At 40.3% G+C, this 23,304-nt stretch overlaps 1 protein-coding gene across 2 annotated transcripts in view; it reads left to right on the top strand.

Moving 5' to 3' along the window:
- The first annotated feature begins 4,886 nt into the window (after window positions 1-4,886).
- ZBTB34 (zinc finger and BTB domain containing 34) overlaps window positions 4,887-23,304 on the top strand; it is a 28,456-nt gene continuing 10,038 nt past the window's right edge. The window contains exons 1-3 of one of the 2 annotated variants that reach the window (XM_020984947.2): window positions 4,887-4,983; window positions 20,105-20,206; window positions 21,995-22,079. The gene's annotated coding sequence lies outside the window, so the exon portion shown is untranslated. Of the gene's footprint in view, window positions 4,984-20,104; window positions 20,224-21,994; window positions 22,080-23,304 lie in introns of both variants that reach the window. The other variant, XM_020984946.2, reaches the window with a different exon arrangement.

The following is a 23,304-nucleotide window of genomic DNA, read 5'->3' as shown; positions in this document are numbered from 1 at the left end:
GTGTAGTCTTCTTTCTGTTGCATTAAGCTTGGTGTTGAGCTTTGATTTCCTTTTCCTCTGTCTGCTGTTCACGCAGCACAGTAGGTTCTTCTTTTCTTTTTGAAAAAAGAGTTATGCAGACTACGGCCACATAATTTTTTTCCTTTCAATATTATAGATTATACAGGAATTATCATTGCCAGGACTGTGTTCCTTTTGGTCTTATGCACTAAGACACGGAAATAAGCTTGATCTCTAACGTTCCTTCTAGCATTTCTATTCTATGTTATAAATATTCTATTTTTATGATCCCTTTTCATTTCTATTATTCTATGTTCTAAGGGCCCTTCCTACTCTGACATTTGATGACTGATTCCAGTGGTTTTTAACTTTTTATCTACTCTGGTGGGATTTTATGTGTCTGTCAACTTTCAGGAATATTAGGGAAAGCAACAATTTTAGTAACAGATTCAAATGGAAACTTTTGCAACATAGGCAAATTTGGAAGCAGGTAGGAAATTCTAAACATCCTTCTTCAAGTCATCAGTTCCTTTGTAAAGCCCCAGTGAAGTCACGTTCTTCTTTCATAATCTCAGAAATTGTGGGGTTTTTTTTTAACTAGAGTTATCTGTTATGCTTGAAATGAGCAGGATTTTATTGTTTTTAGTTTCTTCATCTATAAAATGGGAATAGTTCTGCCACAGCTACCTGACTATCTTATTTTAGCTAAGCTCCTTGAAGTTCAAGGTGACAGGAAGTGATTGCTTGGAAAAGTTTTGACAAAGCAAGGATAGTGATATTAATTATAATAACAGCTAACATTTATTTATATAGGTCTTACAATGTGTCAGGCACTGTGCTAAGAGCTTTGCAATATTTGATACTCACAACCCTGGGAGGTAGGTGCTATTATTACCCCCATTTTACAGTTGAGGAAACTGAGGCCAGGAGAGGTCAAGTGACTTGCCCAGGGTCACACAGCTATTAAGTGTCTGAGGCCTGATTTGAACTCAGGTCTTTCTGACCCAGGCCTGGAGCTTTATCCCACTGTGCTATTTTAACTGCGCTCTCTCCCTCTCTCTCTCTCCCTCCCTCCCTCTTTCTCTGTCTCTCTCTCTCCCTCTCCACTTTATACAGGGAAGGAGCTGAGCATCCAAGAGCCTTGGATGTTAAGACCTGTTTCCTAAGGTTTAACCCGAACAAGCAAATACACACAAAGAGCCTAACAGACTGAAGTGACGTAAGAACTGAAGCTCAAGTGTCTTTTGCTTTGGCTACACATTTCTTCCCGGTGGTTACACAAGACTGACAAAAGTGTCAAACACGACTGCATAGCTCCCCCAAGGGAGTAAAATTGTGGCTGTGGGGTTTCTTCACCTGCATTTCTGGAAGAGAACAACAACCACAACAATAATGATAATAATTCCCATTTCTTCAATGCCTTGGAATTTACAAAACACTTGACTCAAGCCTGTGAAGGAGGCAAGGCAAGTATCAGATAAAGGTTAAAGGAAGTTGTGCCTTGCCTATGGTTACACAGCTGGTAAATGGCACAGGAAGAATTGGAACCTTGGTTTCCTGACTCCAAATCCACTAAACCAGGCTCACTGGAATGAGATAGGAGAGCTCACTTTGGCTAAATGGAAGATGGGCCTATGGAAACAGAAAGGACCTCCGATATCACTTATTGTATCTTCTCTGATGATGACTGTTAAGATTTGGAGGATGGAAAAATCATAGGATTGTTGAATTTAGAACTAGAAGGTACCTAACAGCTCTATCTGGTCTTATCATCTCTTTTATAGAAGAGAAAAGTAAGGCCCAGAAAGGAGAAGAGACTTGCTTAGTGTCACATAGTTACTAAGCAGGAGAGCCAGAATTCAAACCCTGTCCTCTTGACTCCAAATCCAGTTTTTCAGTGTCATAGAGTTCCATCTACCAAGGTATCTCATCTTACTCAATAATAGTGCTTCATATGCCCCAAATAAATAAAGAGGGAAACAATTGTGTAACACTTTATTTTTGCAGACAAAGGGGATGCCCATCAGTTGGGAAATGGATAAACAAATTATGGCATGAGAATGTAATAGAATATTATTGTGCCATAAGAAACAATGAAAAGGATGGATTTAGAAAAACTTGGGAAGACGTTATGAATGGATGCAGAGTGATCAGAACCAAGAGCACAATTTGTACAAGGACTATAATGTTGTAAAGTAGAACAAATTTGAAAACTTTAAGAACTCTGATCAATACAACATCCAGAGGACCAGTGATGACACATGCTTCCCACCTCTTGACAGAGATGTGATGGACAGTATGACACATACATTTTCAGAAACATCCAATATATGGGTTTGCTTTATGTCAGTGTTGGCACTGCTGCCACTGGCTCTGGAAGGACTTGGGGGCTACAGGAGAATTGTTGAATTCTACAAAATTAGATTGATTTACTTATTACTCAGCTGTTACAGCTCCCATTGACATACTAGCTCTCTCTACCCCAGAAATGCCTGTCATTTCTGTACTGGTAAAGAAAGCTGAGGGGAGAATTACACATGGTGTCCTCAAGTTAGGGGATGTGAGACTATTGATGTGAGAAGTTTTGCTGGCCAAGGAACCTGTCATGTAATTCAGCTCAGATTTATTAAGCACCTACTCTGTACAGAGCTCAGTGCTATTGCAAAATTCAGATAAGGCGTAGGCCCAGTCTTTATGGACTTTATAGTCTAGTAAGAAAGATAAGAGACAAATAAAGATATCTATGTTACACAATAATAACTTGTATATTAGAAATGCAGAGTGCTTTGTGAAATTAGAGGAGAAGAAAGGTTTATCAACTGAGGAGATCAGGAGGCTTTCTGGAGGAAGGGCCATATGTATTAGGCTTTAAATGATGTGTAAGGATTCAGATGGTAGGATCTGAGAGGGAACAAGTCATGTACAGAGAACAGCATACCTGTGTAAAAGGAATGGCAGATAGCCCAGTTTGACAGGAGGCAGAAGTAGTATGGCACAAAGCTGGAAAGGTTAAGAAAGTGGCAACCACATTGTGGAAGGATTTGGATAAAGAATTTGAACTTAATAAGAATTTCTGCTTGTTGGATTTTCTCTCTTCAGGGCTCAGCTCAGGGTTCCTTCTATTCCATGGAGCCTTCCCTTAAACTTTCTGTCTTTACCACCATCCTGCTTCTCCTCCCGTCAAGTCTTCTTTTCTTTTTTCTTTTTTTGCAAGGCAGTGGGGGTTAAGTGACTCGCCCAGGGTCACATAGCTAGTAAGTGTCAAGTGTCTGAAGCTGGATTTGAACTCAGGTCCTCCTGACTCCAAGGCTGGAACTCTTTCCACTGCACCATTTAGCTACCCCTCTTCTTTTCAATAATAATAATAATAGCTAACATTTATGTAGCATGCACCATGTACTATTATGCTAAGTGCTTTACAATTTTTATCTCATTTGATCCTCACAACAACTTTGGGAGGTAGGTGCTATTATCTCCATTTTACAGATGAGGAAACCGAGGTAAACAGTGGTTAAGTGACATGTTTGAGATCTGAATTTCACTTCCTGACTCTAGGCCCAGTTCTTTATCCCCTGAGCCACGTAGCTGTCCTTAAGTCCTTAAAATTCTCCTAGCACTTTTCCTTGCATCTCTCCTTTAGACTTATCTCACCTACCCTGTATTCTGTGTCCCCTTGCCCCCTCGGGCCCCCCCAACACATTGTCAGCTACTTGATAACTGCTGCAGTCACGAGCTTGGTGATACAGTATTTTCTGTCGTCCTGGGATCAGTCTAGTCAAGTTCAGAAGACTACTGTCATTAGTTTGGACACAGTGTGATATGTTTTTTCTCCCACAACAACTTTAGGAGGCCCATCATTTAAGTCAGAGAGGGGGTGATTTGGAGGAAGTATCCACACTAAAGAAAATCACAAATCCTTGACACAAGTAAAAGGTCTTAGCAAGCACTTTGCAGGTATTCCTGTTGAATCTGACAAAATATAAACACAGAAATTTTTTTTTTTTGGCTAGGCAATGGGGTTAAGTGACTTGCCCAGGGTCACACAGCTAGTAAGTGTCACGTGTCTGAGGTCACATCTGAACTCAGCTCCTTCTGAATCCGGGGCCGGTGCTCTATCTACTGCGCCACCTAGCTGCCCCTAAACACAGGATCTTAAGACTATGGGAAGTCCCCCTGGAATGTGGGGTCGGGAGGCTCCTTTGCCCTGTGGTGTCCCCGGGAGCTGTGACTGTGGCAGGGAAGGATGCTGCCCTGGGGCGGCATGGACAGCGCCCAAGAAGCCCGGGCGCTTTCCTACTGCAGCTGCCCGAGGCGCGCCAGGGGGGCTGGGGGACTTCCTACTCTTTCCAAGATCTGCAAAGGCCGGGCCCCTTCACAAGAGGAAAGGGAGGCCCAAGGAGAGGCCAGGGCTCGGCCAAGACCACGGCGGCTCAGCAGAAGAGGCTGCACTTGAACCCGAGTCCGAAGGCTCTGCTCGTGCCTCCGGGGCTCTCGGGCCAGGGCAGCAGGGCTGGAAGGAGCCTGGGGGCCACGAGTCCCACGTCCCAGAAAGTTTCAGCAACCTGCCCGAAGTCTCGGGCAGTCAACCAGCGAAGCCGAGCCCGGAGTCCCGGTCCTCGGACCCCAGAACCGCTGCGTCGAGATTCGGGTTCGAATCCGGTCCCCGCCTCATAGTGGGGCTCGGGACACAGCGTCCTCCTCTTCATCAGGGCGGCTCAGCGGCCCCGGGCCCTCGTCTCAGCCACCAGAAGCCTGAGCCGGCGCGCGCTCCGGGCCCCTAGCGGCGCCTCCTCACCCCGCCTCTCCCCACCCCTCCCTCCGGCCGGAAGCGGTGGTGCCCGAGGGGGCGGGGCTCAAGGGAAGCGCTTCCGGGTGGACGAGGGGCTGAGGCGGCGGCGGCGGCGGCGGCGGGAGCGGCTGGGACGGGCCCCGGGCCTGGCGGAGGTGGACGCCGAGGAAGCGATGTGAGAGGCCAGCGCCCAGGTGAGCCCCGCGAGCCCGAACGGACAGAGGCGGCCCCGGACCGCGCCGCTGGCCCGGCCGGGCGCTCCCGAGCTGGCAGTGATCCCCGGGGGCTCCGAACTGGCCGGCGGGGGTTCCGGGTCCGCCCCCGTCGAAGTGCGTCCCAGGCTCGGGTCCCCAGCTCAGCCTGTCCCCGGGGGAGGGAGGGCGAGGAGCCAGGATCCGAGCTGCTTCCCCAGTTTGCCCCACTTCCTCGCCTGCCACAGCCGTCCGCGGGGCGGGGAGGGAGGATGGGGAAGAGCGGGCGCCCGTGTTCGGGTCGGCCGGAGCCCGAGGTGGGGAGCGATGGCCGAGAGCGGAGCAGAGATGGACAGGACCGAGACACTGAGTGAGAGGCTCTGGGAAGACTTCTCGGAGGAGGTGGCACCTGGGCTGAGCCTTGGAGAAAGGGGAAGATGTCGAGAGGTGGAGATGAAGAGGGACCTGTCCTGTTTGTGCAAAGGCGCGGAAGCAGGAGATGAGCCGCGTTCGAGGAGTAGAGAAGAGTCTAGTTTGGCCGGAACCTAAATGGGAGAAGGGGAATGGTATGGGGGAACACGCCTGGAAAGGAAAGTTGGAGCCAGATTGTGGAGAGCCTTAAATGCGAAACTGAAGAGTTGCCGTTTTTATCCCAGAGGCTACTTTATGTTCTTGAGCCTGGAACCTTCAGGGTCAGGCCTCCGTTTTAGGGTGATGCTATGACACTGTGTGAAGGATGGATTGAGATTATAGGTGGGGAGACCGATTGAGTGGAGAGGAAGGTGAACTCGGGAGGTACTGTGGAGGTAGAGTCCAAAAATACTGGCAGCCGATGGGCAGCTCATAGACCTTCTCACTTGGTTTTTTGGTCTGGGAATCTGGGCTAGCGTTGATGGCTGGTTTATCCAAGGTGCCTAGGGACAGTTATCCAAGCGGGCAGCTGTTTCCTTGAAAGGGGGAATCCAGCACTCTTCTCTTTTCCCTGGGGAGTATTTAACCTTCCTGTGGGAAGTAAATCCATCTTTATAGATGGAAGGGACCTTTGAGATCTTGTTCCATCCCATCATATTACAGATGAGGAAACTGAGGCCCAGAGAGAGGATGTGACTTGCTAATGTGTCAGAGTTGGGCCTCAAATCCAGGTCTTCTGATTGTCAGTCCAGTGTTTTTTCCACTGCACCATGCTTCTTCCCCCCACCCCTACCCCAACCTTGTTGGGGAATCCTGTTTGAAAGTAGCAAGGGTTGGTTGTTTTTACTGTACCCTGGTCAGGAGCTCTCAAGTGAGACAGAGTTTCTGTGATTATAATTTTAGGTTCTGCCAAAAATCCCTTCTGAAAACCAATGCTGTGATGTATTAGCAACTCTTTTTTCCCCTTCTCCCTCACCTCCCCAGACTTATGCACATATCACAATGATTTATTGGTTACTAGATTTCTCACCTCTGTCACTTGCAGAGATGTTTACTCCTGGCCCAGGTCACAAATATCACATATTTCCCAGAGATGAAAATCATCCTGGTCATCTAACCCCCTGTTTTCACAAAAGTATAACTCTTTGTTTTGAAAGGCTGGAAGACCCATTTTAATTACATATTAATTCCTGCAGACTCAGCCTGTGCTGAAGGTCAGTATGTTAACATATTTTATCTGAATTGTCCAGGAGGTCATTACATCTTGATACTTTTTGCCAAGTAAAAACGATCATATTCTTTCTCTGAGTAAAATCTGTCCAAGATTGGGTGTGCCTTGTCACGACTTTATATAATCACTTTTCCCCTGATACCAGTCTGTCATTTTATTGTGAAGACTACCCTTTGGACATATACAGTGCCTAAAGGAATTGTAATGAGTGTTCTGGGTGCAGTTTAAGAGAGGTGGACATTGTGCAGCTAAGAAAAATTGTGTAATTTTACTGAAAATAGTTGTACTGTGGACCCTTTGCAGTAATCACAAAAAATTCCCTGAGATCAGAGAATTCCAGATTGCTAGGGTTTGGTATTTTTACTCCCTTTCTGTACTTTGTTCCAGTATAACTTGGAAACAAATTGTAGAAGTATTAAAAAAAAATTTTTTTCTACACCTTGGTTTTACCTTTTAATCTATCTCTGCCTTTCATCATATATTATCAGTCTGTCTTGTCAGGTCTTTTTTGAAAGCAGCAGTGAATCCTTCCTCTTGCCTTCTTGCCATAAGCCTTAGTCCAAATTCATTCACTTCACATCTGAATTAGTGTAACAGCTTCCTAGAAGTTTTTATGTATACAACCTACCTTAATCTGGCCTACTTTGTGTATACAATTTATACTCCTTAATCCGACCTTATACAATGCCAGATTTTCTACAGTTAATTAGCAGGTATTTGTCAAAGTCTTACTTTGGCATCAACAAACCTTTTTTTGTTTCCCTTCAAAGCCTAGTACAGTTCTGTGTATACGGTAATAAAAATAATACCTAGCGTTTACATAGCATTTTAAGGTTTGCGAAGAACTTGACAAATACTTTATTGGATCCTCACAACCCTGGGAAGGAGGTGCTGTTTATTATCCCAAATTTTACAGATGAGAAAATTGAGTCAGAGGTTCAGTGACTTGCCCACAGTCACAGAGCTAGTGTTCTATCCACTGTGCAGTGGTTAGAACACTATCCACTAGGATCTTTTCTTAAATTTTTTTTAAACTATGAACTTGACAAACAGTAATACACATGCACATTTCCATGTGTAAAGAACAGAAAAATGTCATTAGGCTCTTAATTCATGCTTATTGAATGAGTGAATAAATGAATGACAGCACTGTGCTACCTTCTACACCTGAGATTTCTCATCTGTCAAATGGGTTTAATAATTGCACCTACCTCACAGAGCTGTGAGGATCAAATGAAATAATAATGAACTTAAAACATTTAGCTATTACTAGTAACTGCATTGTGGTACACAAAGTAGTGTAACAATAGTTCCTGCCTTCAAGAACTTTATAGTCTAGTTGAAAGATGAGATATTCATTCAGAAAGATAATATAAATCAAGATCTGTTCCTACAGAGCCTATTAAAGCTTTATTTCCCAGTCTATACACCTTATTACACTGTTTAGTTTATTAAAAGAGTTGAATGGGGAATAACATGAGTGACATTGTAGTATAGTGGAAAGAGTAATGGACTTGGAATCAGGATTACCTGAGTTCAAGTCCTAGCTTTGACACTTTCTAGCTAGCTAACTCATTTCCTTAACTGGGGCCTCAGTTTATTCTTCTGTAAAATGGAAATCATAGGTCTTTGTATTACTTACTTAATAAGAATGTTGTGATGAAAACACTTTATAGGTCTTAAGGCACTATAGAAATGTGAATTATTGTCAATATATGTGAAAATACCACATACATGTAAGAGTGAGATTTTGCTTATTTTGCTTGTGTCCTTCTGGAATTCCCTTGTTTTCTTCTTCAGAGTTCTTTTAAGCCCGTATATTCTTACTTAAGTGCCTTATTGAGTCCACATAAACTATCTCCCTTTTCTGATTAAGAGATCACCACCAGTACCATTCATTTAAAATCTGTTAAATGTTTTATGTTATTTTATTTTCTAGTTGTTTCATGTGTTCTTGTCTCAACTAGATTGAAAATCTTTTCAGAGTGTATTTCTCCTATCAGCTTACACAGTGACGGACACATAGTTGGAGCTTTAAAAATACCTATTGATTTTATTGGCAAACATTTTTAAAAATTTAACTCCTTTCTTTTCTTACCTTTAAATGAAAAACCAACTAGCATTAGATCTCTCTTGCCTGGTGTTGCCAGTGTTAATTCTTCCTCATCTAAGATTATGAGGCTATTTCTTCCAGCTTTCACACTTTATGGCACAGTGAATGTTAAAATTAAGTGCTTTAATTGGCTAAGTAAATCATTGTTATTCATAGTGTAGACTAGGCTTTTGAGGGATGGTCTGTCACTTCAACAAATGCCCACTAAATCCTTCATGTGCAAGGGAGGATACAGAGGCAAAAATAAAATAACTTCTGCCTCCAAGGAACTCTCTGTTGTAGGAATATAGAACATGACACACATAGTAAATACAAAGGATATGAAATAACACCAAATAATTTTGAGAGGGAGAGAGTGCTGACAGGTGTTGTAGAGCACGGAAGGGCATGCCTGAGCTGTGCTCTGAGGTGGAGGTGAAAAAACTTCATTCCAGACATGGGGAGCCATTTGTTCAAAGGCACAGAAGTAGCATGTGGAATGTCGTGGATAAGAACCACTAGCAGTCCATTTTGACTGAAGGAGAGCAATAAGACTGGAAGGGTAGGTAAGGAGGTAAATTGTGGAGGGCTTTAAATGCCTGGCTAAGGAGTATCTATTTTATTCTAGGAGCAATTGAAGATGGCTACAGGGAGATGTTTGTTCATTCATTTTCAGCTCTGAATAAAGAAAACATTCCAAAAAATCAGAGCTGTGTAAAAATGGAATGAGATCTCTGGGAATGTCCTCCTTAATGGATGTCTTGAAGCAGAAATTAGATGACCACGAATCAAAGCTGTTGTGGAGGAGTGGAGGGAGGAGCTCTGCTCAGGTAACAGTTGGATTAAAAGACTTCCCAGGTCCCTTTCAACTTTTGAAATTCTCTAATTCAGTAAAATGAGAGTGTAGGTCTGCTAAATACTAGAAATGTTGTTTTTTAACAGTTGACTTATTGGGAAAATAGTTCCCTGTTTTTTCCTTTTTCCTATAATTCTAGCTAATACTTGATGAGTAGTTTTTATGAGTCATAAATGTATGCCTACCAAGGTATAGAGTAAATTGACTTTTGGAGTACTTGGGCCTCCGTTTGTCCATTATGGTGTCATTTTTAGCAGGTTTGTTTGCCTGTCAAGTAATTTGACAAAAACATTCAGTTTCACAAACCTAGTATTTTATTTATTTATTTGTTTGTTTGTTTGTTTATTTAATCAGTTTTCATCTTTGCCAAAGCTGATATCAGCCTGGGAATTTTAGATTGTTCAGAAACTCCTAATTGTGCTCCTTTAATGTTTTGTAGTAGTAATGGTTCATAGGATTTAGATCTGTAAAGGAGCCTTAGAGATCCATCTACTTCAATCTCCTTGCTTTAATCAAGGAGGAAACTGAAACCTAGAGAAGTAAAGGGAGTTGTCCAAGGTCACACAGATACTAGCTAGGATTTAAACCCAGGTCTTCTGACTCTAAAGCCAGTGCTCTTTACACTACCATGATACTAGAAGCCACCTTAGAGATTATCTAGCCCAGTGCCTTTAGAAATTGATTTTAGCTTAATAGAAGTCATCTTTAATAGAAATCCACATTAATTTCTAGGGGTTACCGTCACCTAGCTGATTCATATTCTTAGTAGGTGAACAGCTAGTGAGTGAGCCTTTCTGGTCCTTTTGTCATCAAAGGAATGAGTGTTGTGCTATATTTGTTAAATCTAATGCCTCCTAAAATGCCAGCTGTCATAGGGAAGGGGGGAAAAACCTCTTAACACTTTTATTTTGAGCACTGAGTTGATGATCATTTAAGAAAGAACCTTTTTTTTTAACCTGAAACAGGTGTCACTGTTTAGTGAAATAGATTTGCGAATTGTGAAATCATTTTTCCTGCCTCACTTTGATAATTATTCATCTTTATTATAAAACCAGGGGCTTAGGGGTGAGGTATAGGGAGAAGAAGTGGTAGCAAACCATTTGAACTGTAATATATTAAAACCCCTTAGTTTGGAATTCGTCAAAACAAGTCTTCTCTTTGTCCGTGGGATGCAATGAAACATCTTTAATATGAAAGCCACCAAGCCTAGAAAAACTGGTTGATTAAAAATCCTGCATGTGAAACATCCCAGAGTACCACATTACTGTAATATTCTTTACCTCCCCAAGTCAGTTACAGGTACTGGTCTTTCTTGTAGTCAGGAGTTTTAGAATATGACTTTTAAGCTCCACATTAATTTGAAAAATATTCCCTCTCTAAATTTCCAGTATTTCTGAACAGACCTGAAAAATGTTAACACCTTAGTAGAAAATATAACAGTTTGGATAAAAATGTACTTTCAGGCGCACATGAATTAATGCAGTAAGAACTCTAGATTTGTTTTCTTTTAAATTAGGATAAGCTCTTCATGAATATCCATTACAGCATGCCATTTTATTTATTTTTTGCTGCATTTTGGGTTGGGCCGAATCAGATTGTTGTGTGCAGCCCTGGTGGCAAACTGCTCCTTCTTTTTAACTCTGTAAAGTGTTTAGTTGCAGTTTGTGACCACTCCATTTTATTTGAGCTAGACTTAAGCAGAAATACCTAGAAAAGTTATTTTTATACATTTGTTAGCTTACATGTATGATGCTTGCCCTCTTGGACTCTTCTGTCTGGGGGCTTTTCTTTTTAAAATAAGCATTATGTGTAGGAATGAATCTTTGGTGTCCTCAAGTTTTATATACAGAAATCATAATAGCTGACATTTTGATAGTACTTCAGTGTTTATAAAGTGCAGTAAAACCCATTATCTCATTTGATTAATGACCCTTTGTTTGAGTTAATACACATATTAAGAACAATCCTTTGAGCAGAATATTTTGTACTACTAGGTAAATATCAGCAGGTGAATGGAAGACAGCAGGTACAATGTATAATATGGATCAGAAAATGAACATGAAGAATATAGAGGTTACATATAATGAATACCTCTTTGTACCTTAAAAATGAGCTTCCAAGCATATAATGCTACTTTTCATTCTTGTAAGTTTAACTGGAAGTTTTTAATGAAGTACAGTATTTTCATGGCACAAATCAGAGCTTTTAAGTGCAGGTAAAATGGGTTAAGCCGACTTGTATGCTTCTTATTGGTGAGAAGACAGCCATGACTGCAATATCAGATCCATATAGGTAACAATGGAAATTGAATGTGTTTAGAAAAGCAAGATAAAGTATCCTTGAGGTACTTATTCTGAGGTTGTTGTTTTTAAATAGTATTTTGTTTGATCTCAGGCCTGGGCTGCAAACTTCATTTTATATACTTTCCAACTTTCTCAGAAAATGCTGAAGAATTTCTGCTTATAAGTGCATGTCTTAGAAAGAAAGGAAAGATGAGGAATGATGAATTTGCAAGGACTTGGTGAGAGTGCAGGGAGAGCTGCTCAGTTACATGGACCGAGTCTAATCCAGGAATAGCAGTGATGCCTGGTGAGACAGAAAACACTGAATTTGAAGTCAGCAGACCTAAGTTCAAAGGTCAGCTTGACTACATGTTATCTCTTGTAACCACTTTTATCTCTGTTCTTCAGTTTTCACTATACCTTACATATACTTAATAAATGTTTATTGAATTGAATTTCTAAAAGGAGATGTGCTCTATGGTTCCTAACCAATCCAAAACCTATGATAGCTGTAATTTTCTAAATTTAAAGGGGCGCAAATGAAAGAGAAAGAGGCAGAAGGACGATTTTGACAAAGACTTGATTTTGATTAACCTCCACAAAGATTCTTCTGTGGCATGATAGTGAGTCTTGAAAGAAGAGTCAATAAAGTTTAAGTTCTGGTAGATTCTTCCTATCTGGAAAGTCTTTGAATATGAGCCAGGTGGTAAAATGCATCTTTCATTGGTGGACCAGTCTAACTAAATGCAAAGAAGCTCATTACCAGACAGTTAACTCACAGTAGATGAATTTTTTCAATATCAGCAACTCGATCAAGTCAAGTCATGGATTGTCCATGAGCAGCATCAGTGAGTGGAAGGCTCACATTGATGAAATTGTAAATCCTTGAAGCTTGGAGGTCTTCTTGACTAAAGAGAGATTTGGACTTTTTGGCTTCGTGGGGTAAGGGATGGGGCATGGATTTGGGAGTGAGCCAGACTTATCCTTATATTAAAAATTCAAAAATGACTTTCTTTGGGGCATGCATGGAACTGAGTTTATGGTTGGTAAAGTAGATTGAAAAAGCAGCCTTGTTATTTAATGTTACTTACTTCACACGCTCAACAGTACCTAAGCTGACCTTTTTTTCTCATATATGACAATACCAGTCCCATCTTGCTTTCACACATACTGTTCTTCCTTACCCCAAAACCTGGAATACATTCCCTCCTTACTTCTAACTCTTAGAATTTTCCTTCAAAGCTCAGCCCAAGTGTCACATTCTACAGAAAGCTTACCTAATCCCCCTAGCTACTAGCATTACCATATATATATGTATACACACACAAATACATACACTCTAATGTATATACAAATATATATGTAATTGTTGTTCCCCTGATTGACTGTATGTTCCTTGAGGGCAAGAACTTTTTTGGGGGCAGGGCATTTGTATCTGTATGTGGTAGAGTCTTCCTTCTAGGAATGGGCTTCATTTCCACATTGTAACTATAATATTTATTAAGTGTTTAGTAAGCAAGCGATTGATTGATTGATTATAAAAAATAGCAGGCTGGCCTACCTCTAGTTATGGTTCCCAGTTCTTGCATACAGGATTCCTCTGTATAATCTATAAATAATCCATATAGATTCCTTGCTCAGTGTAGCTGAGCCAATTGAAACTCTCAGTATTCTGCCCTTACTAAGTTGTAAGCTAGAGAGGCAGGGTAGCATAGTGATGAAATGCTCACTGGGATTTGAGTTCTAGCTCTAATACTTAATAATAACTCTTTTACTTAGAGCAAGTTTTAAACTCAGAACCCCACTTTTCTTCTGTAAAATGGGTGTAATACATGCACTCCCTGGCTCATAGGAGTATTGAAAGTACGTTGTAATCCTTACAGTGCCACAGAAATGAGTTCTTATACATTATCATAATATTGAAGATCATATTACTTTCCTAAACTCAAAAGGAGAACTTCACTTCACTCCCCTTGTTAAAGGTCATAAGTACAGCCTACTTATTACAAGCACATGCACAGGAATTAACGGAAAAACAAAATGTTTTTAAAAATCAGAAAAAGTGAATTGAAATTAAAAAAACCACTCACAACCCAGAGCTTACAGTGGGAAATTTTAAGTTCATTAGAATACTTAGGGAATGCAGCTAATCTGTTATCTGAGTTAAACAAAAGTTAACACTTAAAGCACCTTCTTTTTTGTTTAAATCCACATTAGAACTCCTTCTGAAATATGTGAATTTTCTTGTCTTATTATAGAATATGTTGAACGTAATTTAATATTTCTTTGTCATTTCTGGATCTTTTTCTCTTCAGTTATTTGTTATTATTTTAATTTTATTTTTTTAGGCAGTAGGGGTTAAGTGACTTGCCCAGCACAGCTAGTAGGTGTCAAGTGTTTGGTCTGAGGCCGGATTTGAACTCCAGTCCTCCAGACTTCAGGGCCAGTGCTCTATCCACTGTGTCACCTAGCTGCTCCTGTCTTCAGTTATTTGAAGGGCTGTCATGTAGAGAGCAGTGAGACTTGCTTTGCTTGGACCTAGAAGAAAAAATGAGGACCAAGTGGGGTAAAATTTCATAGAGACAGAGTGTAGCAATTAATCACAGTTGTTCAAAAGTGGAATGAGTAGACTTGGGACATAGTGAATTATCTGTCACTGAAGGTCTTCAGGTAGAGACTAGGTGACCACTTTTTAGGGGTGGTCTTGAGGGAATTCATGTTCAAGTAGTGATACCTCTGTGGTTCCTTCCATTTCTGAAATTCTGTCCTCCACAATAATCAGACGGCTAAAGTTATTAAGTTATGCCTAAAGCCTGGGGATACAGAGACAAAAAAACAAACCCCCAAAATGGTCAAGGAGCTTACATTCTAAATTGATGAGAAAGCATATGTCTGTGCATGTGTGTATTTTACAAAATGAATTCAAGGGCACTAGGTGGGGAAGAGGTTCTGAAAAAGCTTTAAGTAGAAGATGAGTTGAGTCTTAAAGGAAACCAGGGATTCCAAGAGTCTACCTCCTGGAGATGAGGGAGGAATGCATTTCAAGCATGGGGGATAGCTAGTGCATACAAAGGCACAGAGATGGGAAATGAAGGATCATGCATGCAGAAGAGCAAGTAGATCAGTGCAACTGAATCAGATAGTGTGGGGAAGGGCAGAAGTGTGTACCTAGACTGGAGAAATAGGAAGTGGTCAGGTTGTAAAAAGCTTTAAATGCCCCGCTAAGGAGTTTAAATTTGATCCTCAAGGTAGTAGGGAGCCACTGGAGTTTGTTGAACAGGGGGTGGTGTGGTCAGCCCTCCACTTTTGGAAAGGAATCCAGTATTTGTGGATGTTAGGGTGAAATGGGAAGAGGCGCAGAGACCAAAAAGACTCCAGGCCAAAATTGGTGAGGGCCTGAACTAGGGCATTAGTGGAGAGGAGGGGATGTTTGTAAGAGATATTGCAGAGATAAAAAAAGATAAGATTTAACACCTGATTGATTATGTGAGATAAGTAAGAGTGAAAAGTCTAGGAATACACCAAGGTTTCAAATCAGGGAGACTTAAGAGGATGGTGGTGCCCTTAACAAAGTGGAGTGTCTTGTTTGAGGAACAGCAAGACCAGTGTTGCTGGATCATTAAGTATGTGGAGAAGAGCAAGTTATAAGCAGACTGGAGAGGTAGGAGGGGACCAAGTTGTGAAGGGTTTTGAATGCCAAAAAGAATTTATGTTTGATTTTGGAGGTGATAGGGAACTACTGGAGTTTATTGAATAAGGAGATAACATAGGAAAATCTGGCACTTTAGGGAGAAAAATTTGACAGTTTTGGAAAGTGGGATTGTAGTGGTAAGAGAACTTAAGGCAGGGAGATCAATCAGTCAAGGCTGTTGCAATTGTCTTGGTGTCACGTGATGAGCCCCGCACCAAGGTAGTGGTGGCATCAAAGGAGAGAAGGTGGAGTACTGGAGAGATATAAAGGTAACATTGGCTAAGGCTTGGCAACAGATTGGTTATGGGAAATGAGAGAAAATGAGGAGCTGAGGATGGCAGCCTGAGTCCTTGGGAGGATTATGGTGCCCTCAACAGTAATAATGAAGTTAAGAAGAGGGAAAGATTTGGGGGGAAAGATGAGTTAAGTTGTTGAGTGTAAGATGTCTACTGTAAGATGTCTAGTTTGAAATAAGCAATTGGAGATGCAAGGTTTAGGGTTAGGCCTAGATAAGTAGACCCAAGAATAAATCATCAGCATAGAGTTTATAACTGAATTCATGGGAGCTGATAAGATAGTAAATATCTATTTTTAATAATATAGTGAAATAGTGGCAGCTAGGTGGCACAGTGGATAGAGCACCGGCCCTGGAGTCAGGAGGACCTGAGTTCAAATGCGGCCTCAGACGAATAATACCTCCTAGCTCTATGACTCTGGGCAAAGTCACTTAACCCCAGTTGCCTATTTTTAAAAAAATGTATCTATGTGTGTGTGTGTGTGTGTGTGTGTGTGTGTGTGTGTGTGTGTGTGTATATATATACAGATAGATAGATAGATAGATAGATAGATAGATAGATAGATAGATAGATAGATAGATCGTGAAATAGTATTCTATAGAAGGCAAAGAAAAGATAGCCCAGGACAGAGCCCTGGGTGACATCCATCTTTAAGCAAGTGTGACCTGGATAAACATTCAGCAGAAGAGACTGAGGAGTAGTCAAACAGGTAGGAGGAGAACTAGGATAGAGTAGTGTTAAGGAGATCTAGAGAGCAGAAGGTATGAAGGAGAAGAGGGTAATCAGCAATGTCAGGGGCTGCAGAGAGGTCAAGAAGGATGAGGATTGAGAAAAGGCTCTTAGATTTGGATGTTAAGAGGTCATTGATAACTTCAGAGAGATTGTTTTGGTTGAATGATAGTATTAGAAGCCAGACTGTAGTGATTAAGGAAGAGAGAGGAATGAAAGGAAGTGGATCCACCTATTATAGATAGCCTTCTCAAGGAGATTAGCTGCAAAAGGGAGGATAGATATGGGACTATAGCTAATGAGGATAGCTGGATCAGGTATTTTTTTGAGGATAGGGAAAACATGGACATTTTTGTAGGTAGTAGGGAAGCAGCCAGTAAACAGGGAGAAATTGAAGAGTGAGAGAGTTGGGAGGATAGAGAGGGTAGTCTTTTGGAGAACAGATGGAATAGGAAAACTTGTGCATGTAGAGGGTAGGAGAAAGGCTACTTCTTCATGTGAGACAAGAATGAAGGAGGACAGGGGTAAAAAACATCTGGGTTATGTGAGATGAAGAAGGAATTCTCTGTGAATGGTATCGGGTTTTTTCAGTGAAATATGAGGCAAGGTTCTTAGCTGAGAAGGTGGAGTGAGGAGGGGGAGCCATGGTGGTTTGAGGAGGGATGAAAGAGTTTGGAAGCACCACTGTGGTGAATGGGATAATGAGTTAATTAGGGAACTATAAAAGGATTGCAAGAGAGGGCCCAGCTGAAACTATGTAACATAAATTTGTAGTGGACCAAGTGAGCACAGTTTCCTGATTTTCTTCAACTTCATTCAGCAGTATAGAGTTTGAAGCAAAGGCAGCAGATGGGAGTCATCCAAGGCAGTGGCTTGCAGGGCAAGATCAGTGATACAATAAAGGGGCAAGGGACTTGAAAGAAGTGGACAGTATAGAGTTGTTGAACTAGTTCACTATGGGGTCAAGATGGGGAAGGGAGGAGAATAGTAGTGCAGGGGTGATGTGATGGCTTTGGAAAGAATTGAGGGGTCAGGGGATTGGAGATGAGAGAGAGTGAAGATTAGAAAGAGAGAAGAAGGTAGGGGCAATCTGCTGGGTGAGGCAGCAGGGAATGGGATCAAGGGTGGAAGTAGAGAGCCTAATATGGCTGGATCAAAGAGTATAGGGACTGAACAACAACAACAAAAGGAACATCTAGTTTGAGATTCCCCCCAGCTATAAATCTTATGATCCTATTAACCTACAACATCAAGTTGTTGGGTATAAAAGTTTGTGGCAAATTGTGCCTCCTGGCCCTATTAGTTTGATAGTGTGCTTAGAATTTAAAATATTAAGTGTAAGTTCACTACATTAGGACTTCAGAACCTTCTTATTAAAGAGTGTTACTTGTTAGCAACTTTAAGGGGAAAAAAAATCTTTGTATCTAATTTTCACTCTGAAAGGAAAGTGGTAATGTAAGCAATAAAGAAGAGAATTGTGACTTTCCTTTCTCATTTTTACCGAAAAATGGAATACCTCCACTAGGTGTAAATGGTAGTGTTTGTTTTTTTGCTAAGGGTGCCATTCTCCTGAGAAGACAGGGAAAGGTGAGTTTTCATTTCATAACCTGCTTCCAGTGTGTCTCTCTATCCCATCTGCGTGACATTGGACTCTAGATTCATCTTCTTAACACCCAACTTTCAGCATGTTGCTCCTCTACTCAGAAACCCTCAATGAGTCTCCATTGCCTCCTGAATTATGGGTAAACTACTGATCAAGGTATTTCACCCAGTGCGGTATCATGAAAAAAATACTAGACTTGGAGTCAGGAGATCTGGGTTTGAGCCCTTGTGCTAAAGTTTTACCTGAATGAGTTTCTTTTCTTGTTTGAACCTATTTCCTTAATTGTGAAATGGAAATAAGAATCCTTATACTACATAATTCACAGCATTGTTATTAAGAAAGTACTTTGGAATTTTAAAAACTGTGTGAATGTGAGCTACAGTTAATTTTAATAATAGTATGATTGTTAATATCACTTAAAATGGTATAGTGGAAAGAGTGTGAAATTTAAATTCAGAAGTCCTAGATTTCAGTCCTCATCTCAACCTCTAGAAACAGTATATCTATAATATATATATATATACATATATATATAATATTATATATATCTATTTTATATAGATATATATAGCATTAGTCAACATAAGTTTCTTTGAGACTTAACTTCCCCATATCTAAAATAGGAACAATCACACTTGTCCTACCTACTTTGAAGAGTTATTATAGTTCATTGTATCCATGTTTTATTTACCACACTATTGTTCCTACTTCTCTGTAAGTTCCTGGAAAATATGGTTCCTATTATATGTTCAGTAATTATTTGAAGGAATAAGTTTTCTCTTTTACTTCAGCTTTAGTTTTTGGGGATAGGCTAATAGGAAAGATAGTACTACGGTGAAACTTTTCTTAATGGTCCTGAAAAAAACTAAATCTAAACAGAAATTTAGTTGAAGTATGTTCAACCTGAATGGCTCCACTTAAACGTGACGTTTTCAAAAATGGATTTTACAAATTCTCAGAAGTAGAACAGACCCTAAAGATCATCTAGTTTAAACTCTGTCTGAGAGGGTGTCCCCTGTATAGCATCCCTGACAGATGATCATACAGCTGCTTCTTACAGACTTTCAGTGATAAGAAGCTCACCACCTCCAAAGGCAGCCCTTTCTACCTTTTAAAAACTTTTTTTATTGCAAAGTTTTTCCTATTATCAGGGTAAAGCCTACTGCTGCAGTTTTCACGCATTGTTCATAGTTCATTCCTTTAACAAATATTTATTTGTTGATCTCAGGCAAATCATTTAACCCCCCAAGTCTGATTTTCCTTACCTGTAAAATGAGGGGAATGGACCAGATGATCTCATATTCTTTTCAGCTCAAGATCTATTATCCTATAATCTACTATGTCCTGAATCTGTCTTTTGGGGCCAATTAGAACAAATTTAATTCTTGTTTAGCAGGAGTGTCCTTCATCATGTCCTCTCTAAGTCTTTTCTTCTCTACGCTAAATATTCCCAAGCACTTCACTGATCTTCTGGCATAGTCTGCAGTATTGTCACTATCCTGTCACCATACTCAAGCTTCTGAATTTGCTTCCTAAAATGTATTACTCAGAACTGAGTATGGTGCTCTAGATGTGTTTTGATCAGAGAGTATAGTAGTACTATTACCACCTTTGTTTTGGAAACTGCCTCTGGACTGGAATATAGCCTGCAGTCTTGTTAATTTTTTGACTGTCATAACCTTCTGTTGATTCATTGTGCTTAATGTACAAGATGATGTTGAATAGCAGCATTTTACATGAAGAATGCCAGTTAAATGAAGATGGTGGTTGTGCCATTTTATTTTAAAAATCTGGTGTGGTTAATCTGGAATTAAAACAGTGGGAAAGTTGGAACCATCAGAATTTTATCAATGGGTATAGACTGGGGAGAGCTACTAAGGAGAACTAAAAGTTTAAACAAGTGCTTGTGTGATTTTTTTTTCTTGTTGAACAGGCCAAAGGCCAATGATGCTGCTAGTGCCGAAGTGGAGAGAATGGGGAAAAGGATGTGATTTGAGGAAGGCAGAAGAAGGAAAGTGGCAAGGGAGGAGAGAAGGTAAACAGCCATTTGAGGTAAATGAAGGAGAAGAGGGAAACTGAGGGGGGAGGCAAGAGAAGTCAGTATTATATAAAACAATATAGGCAGATTTACTAGGAATTTTGCCCACCATTCTCATGTTGTAATAAAATCTTATTACTTTGACTAAAAACAAAACAAAACAAAAAGCTATGTAATGTACCTGGTGCTATTTTCGGGGAGGGGGACAACAGACTTTCTTGGGCAGTGAGGTGTGGATCAACTGGACACATTAAGCAAAGCCCTATTTATTCACTAATGGATGGATCCTCACCATATTTGAAGCTATTGAAATCAAGGTGGGAGCTGTCTTATCACAAGTAAATCCTCTGTCTTTATATGCACTGATGAGACCTGTTATAGCATTCACAGCCATATTACCAAAGGCTATGGCAACTGCTGTCTTGAAGTCTTAACATGGCTTCACATCTACCCCGTGCTGAATCATCACTTTCCCCGTCCCTGGCCATAGATCCATAGAATGCATGAGCCACATAAATTATTATTATCAGTAAAATAGAGGTACAGTACTGAGGAGGTGGAAGAAAATAGCAACAGAAGAGATTAAAGCTGTATTTTCCTGTAAATGATAATATTTCATATATATAATATGTATATATATACATGCATATATACACACATGGGTACATGCATGCATGTATGTATATGGCTTTCAAAATAGAAAGCAAAAGAATTAAAAGTAAAGTTGTGTTAAACTAAAGAAAGATCAGTGATAATGAGTGTGCACATTTGTGTACATTTTGAAGTGATCAAGAAGAGAAATGTAAATTATGCAAGAGTATGGTTATAAGCACAGACCTAGCAGGGGTCATAGAAATCATACAGTCCTATTTGTGTTATGATGTCAAGATTGAGAAAGGACATTTGATCAAGTTCTTGCTAATTTGGATTGAAAGAAAGCATTGGAATGCCTACATGCTCTCAGTATCTCCCAAACAGACCATCCAGACATAGCTACAAATTTTTAGGAGCAGTACGCTTGACAGAACTATGTACTACTCTCTATCTCAGGGTTGTTGTGAAGAAAGCAGTTTGTAAATTTGTAAACCTTAAAGCACTATCAAAATAACAAGTTACTATTTGGTGGTACTGTTACTGCCCTTACTGAATTTTCAGAAGGATGGCTTTCACATTTTGAAGTTCATCATGGCATTATAAAACAGAAAGACTATTGGACTTGGAGGCAGAAGACCTGCCTTTGAGCTTAGACATTGCCACTTCCTAGCTGCAGTCTTGTAAGGTTAAGTCACTTAAACTTTCTGAGCCTCGGTTTTACTTTCCATAATATATGGATGATATTATTCGTCCTAATTCACAGGAATTTAGTAAGCTGTAAACAACAGTATAGATGTGAATGATAGTAATTTGTTATTACTATTATTGATAACCAGCCTCCTCGCTTCCCTCACAAGCAATGGAGCTAAAATGCAACAAACTAATTTTGTTAATTACCATAGCCGATATCGTCTAGCCCCTGAACAGTTTGGTCACAGACAGTGTTGGCTATTGTAACCATACCCTTTCCTGGTAGGTTTTAGTGACTCAGTGCTAGTTAAGCACAGTTTAGGAAGATAAGCTTATGGGGTCTAATGATTTGGTTGCTCATGAAATTAAAATTCCAGTGAGTTGGAGAATATAAATTTCCTTGGAACTTTCAAAAGTTAGACTTGTTGCTTAAAAAGTATAAGGATGGACATGAGTATTTTTTTCCCTCTAATTTGTGTCATTCTGTCTTTGTATCTGCAGGGAAAGAATGTTTTAGAAGCATAAGTTTACTTGAGGATAGCAGACAATTCTCCAGCTCATCTTCATGAAGCTGAGTTAGCATCAGGTAATGTATTAATCATTTTCTTTATTTCTGTCATGACATGGCGTTGTCTTATAATTTGGGGATCTTGTAACTGTTCTCAAGAGTAGTTTGTAGGATGGCGGCCTGTAGCCTTGTCTTTCTTGGATAGTTCTGTCTTTATTGGATAGTCAGCACAGCCTTGTACCCTTTGGTATGGGAAATAGTTTGACTCCTCAGTGATAAGATAACTGGTATAGGAGCAGATAGTTCACATTAACCTCAGGTTAAGCTTTGACTTGGGTACTGTAGCACAGGACTCCAGGGAAGCAAACCCTGTTCTCAAAACAGGTTCTCATTCTCAAAACCATTCAGGAGAAGAGAACCTGGGCTTTATGGAGACAACCTCTGGACTCCATTTGCAAAGCACCTTTCTCACAACAACCCTGTGAACTAGGAAATATTAACAGCTACTCAGGTTTCTGTAGTGCTTTCTTTTACAAAGTTCTTTCCCCATAAACAATCCTATAAAGAAGGTATTGTTAAATATAATTACCTCCATTTTATGATGTAGAAAACTGAGACTGAGGGGAAGTAATTTGCCGTGATCCTGTAGCTTATAAATAGTAGAGCTGAGACTCTGAGGGCCCTTTCAGTAATGAAATTTATGTGGCTATTTCATTCTGTCTTTGAATGAGAGTCTCTTTTTGTCTGATCAAAGAGGCATAAATTTGGTCGTTAAAGTTAAAGGGAAACATCTGCTAAATTTAGATATGGAAAGGTTGGTGTGAAACTAGAGACATTGGCCATCTGGGACATTCTCATTTTAGTCCAAAGGAGTTGCATAGGTGACATTTCCATAGGGTTCAGGACCAAAGCATAGAATAGCTTAAGTATAAACTAATATAAAGAATACCAGATGTCTATATGTATTGATAGGGCCAGATTTCAAACATCAGCTGCTATTTACCACCTGTATGACCTTGGGCAACTCACTTGCCTTCTTTAGACTTCATTGGAAAAATAATAGGGTTAGACTAAATTATTTATAAAGTCCCTTCCAGATGACTGCCAGCCAGGGTGGCTGCCTGAATAGAGACAGACTGCTCAGCTCCCACATACTACCACATACTACTACAGCAAAAACTGGAAATTCACACTGGACCAAATAATGATTGAGAAATCCAATGAGAAACTGTAATAACTTTTTTCATCTCAGAAATGTATACCAAAAAAAAAAAATCCCAGCAAAAATGGACCAAAAAAACCC

Source organism: Phascolarctos cinereus, unplaced genomic scaffold (assembly GCF_003287225.1).
Source record: "Phascolarctos cinereus isolate Bilbo 61053 unplaced genomic scaffold, phaCin_HiC Scaffold_2;HRSCAF=192, whole genome shotgun sequence".
Classification (NCBI taxonomy): domain Eukaryota; kingdom Metazoa; phylum Chordata; class Mammalia; order Diprotodontia; family Phascolarctidae; genus Phascolarctos; species Phascolarctos cinereus.
Note: the sequence above shows the minus strand (reverse complement) of the source record. Positions and strands in the feature narration are given on the sequence as shown.